Below are 6,391 nucleotides of genomic sequence, written 5' to 3'. Positions count from 1 at the left end.
TTGAAAATCCCTGAGATAAAATGAGATGCTGTGAAAGTCCATGAGTCCCATTTAGACCCCAGTTAAAGACTTGAATCCCACTGAGATTCTTGTATTAGCCATACAGAAAACACTTGGGAAGATTCTGATCCCTGCTGAGATTTTGTAGGAATCCCAAGCACTACTGAAATTCTGGAGAAGACCTTGAGCCAACTAATACTGTAGGAAGACATGGAGCCTCACTGAAAACCTTGGAAAGGCCAAGAGTCCCACTGATGACCTGGAAAATCCCTGAGACACAATGAAATAATGTAAAAGCCTTGAAACTGATTGAGAACCCAATGAAAGCCATGTACACCAATTGACCATTTGATGAACATCCTTAGCCTCACAGAAACACTGGGAAAGAATTTCATCACTACTAACATTCTGTGGAAAACCCCAAACCGCACAGAAATTTTTCAAAAGTGCCTAGTCACAGTGATACTCTTTGGGAAAATCCTGTATTCAACGACAGCCCATGGAATGTCTTTAGCCCCTATGAGTACTTCAGGAATACCCTGAACCTCACAGAGACAGAGCTTAGGAATATGAGCCTCACTAAGAATTTCTGCACACCCTGAAACCCACTGAAAATAAAGGAAAATTTATGAGTTCTGATGAAACAATGGCAAAGGCTATAAAACTTGGAGGTGGTGGGAAAACCTCTGAGAACCAATGAGACTCTGAGCAAGACCCTGAGACCCACTGAAAATCTAGGAGGGTCCTGAGCACCACTGAAATGCTAGGGAAGACTCTCAGGCTCACTGATACACTAGGCAAGGCCTTAGCCCCACTGAGACTCTTAGCAAGGAAATGAGCAACACTGAGACCCTGAGGAGATTGTGAGGAGACCCTGAACAGCACTGAGAACCTGGGGAAGGCCCTGAGATACACCAATATAGAGAGGAGAATTCTGAGACTCCCAAAGGTTCTGGGAGGGCCCTGAGCATCTCTGAATTCTAGGGAAGGCCCTGAGCAACACTGATACCCTGGGGAAGGCCATGAGCCCAATTATGACCTGGAAATCATGCTGAGCTCCACTGAGAACCTGGGAAAGTTCCTGGGATTCATTGACATACTGATAAAGGTCCTTAGCCAAGAAGGCTTTGGGCTAAGATTCTGAGCTTCCCTGAGATTCTGTGAATAGCACTGAGCATATTGAAACACTGGGAAATTTCATGAGAAAAATCAGACCCTGAGGAATCCATGAGTCCCACTGAGACCTTGGGCAAGGCTCTAAGACCCATTGAGAACCTATGGAATGTCCTGAAACCTCTGAGACACAGAATGCCTGGGGAAGGCTCTCAGTCAACTACTATTATGGGGTGCAACTTAAGAACAGACTGATAACCACTGAGTTCAAATTTGAGAATCTTTATTAGCTGACCAGCTAACTGTCTCACACAGGCCCAAAATAGCTACTGGGAGAACAGTCCTGAGTGTAGGCTCGCAGAAATTTTTATACCATAAGTAAAGCATGTCAGTACATTAATCATAAGTGGTTGTTGCTATGATTCAAAACTACAAACTAACATCATGAGATCTAGAATCATAAGCAGAAGGGGAAAGGGATCAGAATGGCCTTATTTGGGTACAAGTGAAAGAATGGGTACTAACATCTAGACAATCATTGTTGACAGGGTACATTGTCCAAGAAAAATAGGAACAAAGAAGTGAAAAATTTACATTATATAAGAATTGCCATTTTGTGTTGCCAAATATGCAATGCTAAGCAACTGTTGATGGGTACAGAGGTGGAGTGTTCCCATGGGAGAAGTGTTTCCTATGACATGGTGTCTCAGGGTAAAATGGAGTCTGTTTAGTCATTGCCCATATAGTCTGGCCTATAACATTTCCATGGAGTCAAATATGTAACACTGCCATTCTAGAGAAGGCCCTGAGCACCACTGACACCATGGGGAAGACAATAAACACAATGAAACACTTGGAAAGGCCATGAGGACCAGCCATGGTGGTGAATACCTGTAATCTCAGAGGCTCGGGGGGCTGAGACAGGAAAATTATGAGTTCAAAGTCAGCCTCAGCAACTCAGTGAGGCCCTAAGCAACTTAGCAAGACCCTATCTCTAAATAAAATACAGAAAAAGGGTTGAGAATGTGACTCTGTGTTCAAGTGTCCCTGGGTACCAAAGGGGAAAAAAAAAGGAAAGAAAGAAAGATCATGAGACCCACCTTTGTCCAAGAAAAATCCTGAGAGACAATGACACTGTGATTCTGGATAAGGCTCTGAGTCCCAGTGAGATCCTGGGGAAGTCCTTAGTCCCACAGAGACACGTCTTAAAAATATGAGCCCCACTAAGAACTTCTGGACAACCTTAGTCCCACTGAAACTATGGGGAAGATCATGAGCTCCACTGAGACATTTTAAAAAGCTACAAAAATTCCTGAGGTACAGGGGGAAACCTTTAGCACCACTGGGACTGTGGGCAAGCTCTAGAACATACCATGACAATTGGAGTGCCCTGATCCCCACTGAAGTGTTGGGGAAGTTACTGAGACCCACTGAGAGCATGGGCAAGAATGTAAGCAACTGTGAGATACTGCAAGAGAAACTGAACCTCAGCTAATAGCCTAGGAAAAACTCTGAGGTGCACTATGAACATGGGGAGGCCATCATCCCCACTGTGAACCTGCAAAAGACCATGAGCTCCACTGAAGTACTTGGGAAATCCATAAGAACAATAGATGACCTGCAAGACTTCTGAGACTCAGTAAAACACTTGGAAACACCTTGAACACAATTTACAAGCCCATGAAGTCCCTGAACCCCACTGAGTCTCTAGTAAAGTTCTTTAGCCACATGGGAACACTGGAGAAGAAATCTGTGCCCCACTCAGAACCTGTGGATAATCCAAAACTAACCAAAAATTTGGGGAAGACTCTGAGCACTTAGACCCTGGTAAACTTTGGAACCCAGTAGTTGCTTTGGAAATTTTGTGAACTCCACTAAGACACTGGAAATACCACTGGGGCCCACGGAGGATCTAGGAATGGCCTTGAAATACAATGAGACTCTGGGAAAGGTCCTGAGCACCACAAAGATCCTGAGGAAGGCACTGATACTCTCTGACGTGCTAGATAAAGTCATAAGACCCACTGAGACTTTAAGGAAGGCCTGGGTTCCACAAAGACACTGGGTAAGAATATAAAGCTGAGAACTTCTAGGCATCCTGAGCCCCAGTGCAACTATGAGAAATAATGTGAGCTCCACTGAGTTCATGGGAAAAGTCTTAAAACTTGCTGAAGTTCTGGAGACATCCCTGAGCACTAGAAAGACTCTGAGCAAGGCCTTGCTATTACACTGAGAACCTAGGAAGGGCCTAAGCCCAACTGAAATGCTAGGGAAGACCAAGAGGTCTGCTGAGAACCTAGAAAAGAATTCTGTAGGAAACCCATAGCCTTAAATGACTTGCTGGGGGAGGCCCTGAGCCACACTGATATGCTGGGCAAGGCCTGGGGCTTCACTACTCTAGGAAAGACCCTGAGCATGATTGTGACCATGGGAATATTATTAGCCTCCTCAGAGAACTTGGACAAGGCTCTGGATTCACAGACACACTAGCAAATTCTCTGTGTGGTTTGGAATGAAGTTTCTTGGCCTCCCTAAGATTTTGTGAACAGCACTGAGTCACATTGAAAACCTAGAAGATTTCCCAATAAAATCTGAGACCCTGGGGATGACTGTGAGTTCCACTGAGACCCTGGGAAAGGCTCTGAGACCAATAGAAAGCCTAAGGAATGTCCTGAACCCCAATGAGACAGAACGACTGACCATGAGCCCCATTTGAAAGCACCCAGAAAAACCACTCTGGAAGCAGGAACTCACTCAAGAGATTTTATTAAGCAAACAGGCAGAGTGCCCACAGGGTGAGAGAGAGAGAGAGAGAGAATGGCAGTGGTGCCATTCTTAAGTAGTCAAATTTTGTGGGCTAATAACAATGGATCAATGACTGACGAGAATGTTTGCAGGTTAACAATATGAGTCAATGACTGCCAAAAATGTTTGCAGGCTGATGAGCAGACCAATGGTTAGCTAGGATGTTCACAGACTGAAGATCTGGCTTGTAAAATGGTGCGGGGGGGGGCGCAGAATACTGGCGGCAGCTAATGCCAATACCATTGAGTGTCACTAAGAAGGTTAAGAGTCCACTAAGATTCTACAGAAGTCCCTGAGCACTAGTGTAACCCTGGGAAAGGCCATGAACCCACTGAAACACAGAAAGGTCATGAGACTTACTGATGACACAGAAAGCCCTGAGATCTGGTGAGACTGGGAAAAGCCCAGATACCCATTGAGAAGCTAGTGAAGTTCATGAACACCTGTGACCTTCTAGTGAAGACTTTTAGACTCACAAAATCACTGGAAGAAAATCTTAACCCCACTAAAATTTTGTGGACAGTTCCAAGCTTCACTGCACTTCTACATAAGGCCCTGAACCTCAATTATACTCTAGGGAATATCCTGAACTGGAAGATACACTAGGGGAAGTCTTGAGACTATATGAGTCCTTTGGAAAAGCACTTAGCCCGAGTGAAATCCTGTAAATGGCCCAGAGGTTCACTGAGATACTGGGTAAGAGACTGAGCCACACTAAGACCCTGATAAAGGTCCTGAACTCCAGTTAGACAATAGAGAAATTTTTCAGGCCCACCTAGTGCTTGAGGAAGACAATTAGTTTGTAAGCTTCTGCAGAAAACTCTGAGAACTGCTGTGAAATCTGTGGAAGAATCTTTGCCTCACTAAAATATTTGGAAAGGCCATGAACCTCATTGCTTACCTGAAAAAGTCCTGAGACACATTGATACCTTGAAAAAGGCCCTGAACCCCTTTTAGACCACAGTAAAGGCCCCGAACCCGACTGAGACTCTAGTGAAGACCTTTACCACACAGAAACACTTGGAAAGGATCTAAGCGCCTCTAAGATTCTGTGGATGGTGCTGATTTCCACTGAAATTATGGGGATGGCCTTGAGGCCCACTGATAACATGGGAAAGGCCCTGAGCCCCAGTGATGACCTGGAGAAGCCCTGAGACTCATTGAGACAATGGAAAAGGCCCTGAAACCCATTAAGAACCCAGTGAAGGCCATCAACACAACTGACACTGCAGTGACTGCCTTCACTTACTTTAGTTCTTTAAGAACTAAAAAGTCCAATGGTTCATTTCCAGAAAATAGAATTTAGCCCTAATTGCAGTTCATTTTAACTATACCTCTTCCCTTTACTATCCAATTTTAAAATTGGTCAATCTCAGACTTTGTAACTCTGAACTCCCATCAGAGACAGAGGTATTGCTGCATTAGTGGTAAAAACAGGCCGACTATCCAGCCAGGTGCACTTGCTCACCAGATATTCTTTAGTAACACCACTTCTGCAGAAGTGAAATTCGCCTGACCAAGCCACTTCCAAGCATGTGTTTGATTCTGGTATCTGTAACACCTCAAAGAAACAATGGAAAAGAATCTCAGCCCCATTAAGATCCTATGGATAGTCCTGAGACTCACTAAAATTTCTTAGTCTCACAGCAACACTGGGGAAAAATCTGTTTTCCACTAACAACCTGTGAGCAAAGCAACCCACACTGAAAATCTTGGGAAGGCCCTTATTTCATTGAGACCTGAGAGAAAGCCATGAACCTCAATGAGACTTTATGGAAGACCCTGAGCCTAACTAAAACCATGGGGAATGTCCTAGAATTTTGGTAATCCTACAGAATTTCCTGGGCCTCACTGAAAACCTTGGAAAGGCCATGAGCCCCACTGATGACCTGAAAAATCACTGAGACCCAGTGAGACACAGGGAAAGGCCCTGAGCCCCATTTATATACCAGTGAAGGCCCTGAACAATGCCAATACTCTAGTGAAGGCCTTTAGCCTCACAGAAACACTGGGAAAGGTTCTTGGATAGCCCCAAGCCTCAGTGAACATCTGCAGAAAGCCCTGAGACTCTATAATACTCTGAGAAACATCCTAAACTCAAAGACACCCAAGGGAAAGCCCTGAGCATCTGTGGGACTTATGTGAGTTCCCTGAACCCCAGGAAGATCCTACAGAAGGCTTTTAGGCCACTGAGGTATCAGGAAGGCCCACTGTGAGTGGGGTGACCTGAATCCCACTCAGACCCTGGGGAAGACCCTGATCCTCACTAAGACTCTGGGAAAACCCCTGATCCTCACTGTGATACTGAGAATGGCACTGAGCAACACTCAGAACTTGGACAAGGCCCCTGGATTCATTGAGACCTTGTCACAGACTCTGAAACCCCTGGGTGGGTCCTTAGGAAAGTTTCTGAGCCCCACTGGGACTTTGGGAATAGCACTGAACTCTACTGAGTTGCTGGGGAAAGTCATGA

Source organism: Sciurus vulgaris, assembly GCF_902686455.1.
Source record: "Sciurus vulgaris genome assembly, chromosome: 11".
NCBI lineage: Eukaryota > Metazoa > Chordata > Mammalia > Rodentia > Sciuridae > Sciurus > Sciurus vulgaris.
Note: the sequence above shows the minus strand (reverse complement) of the source record.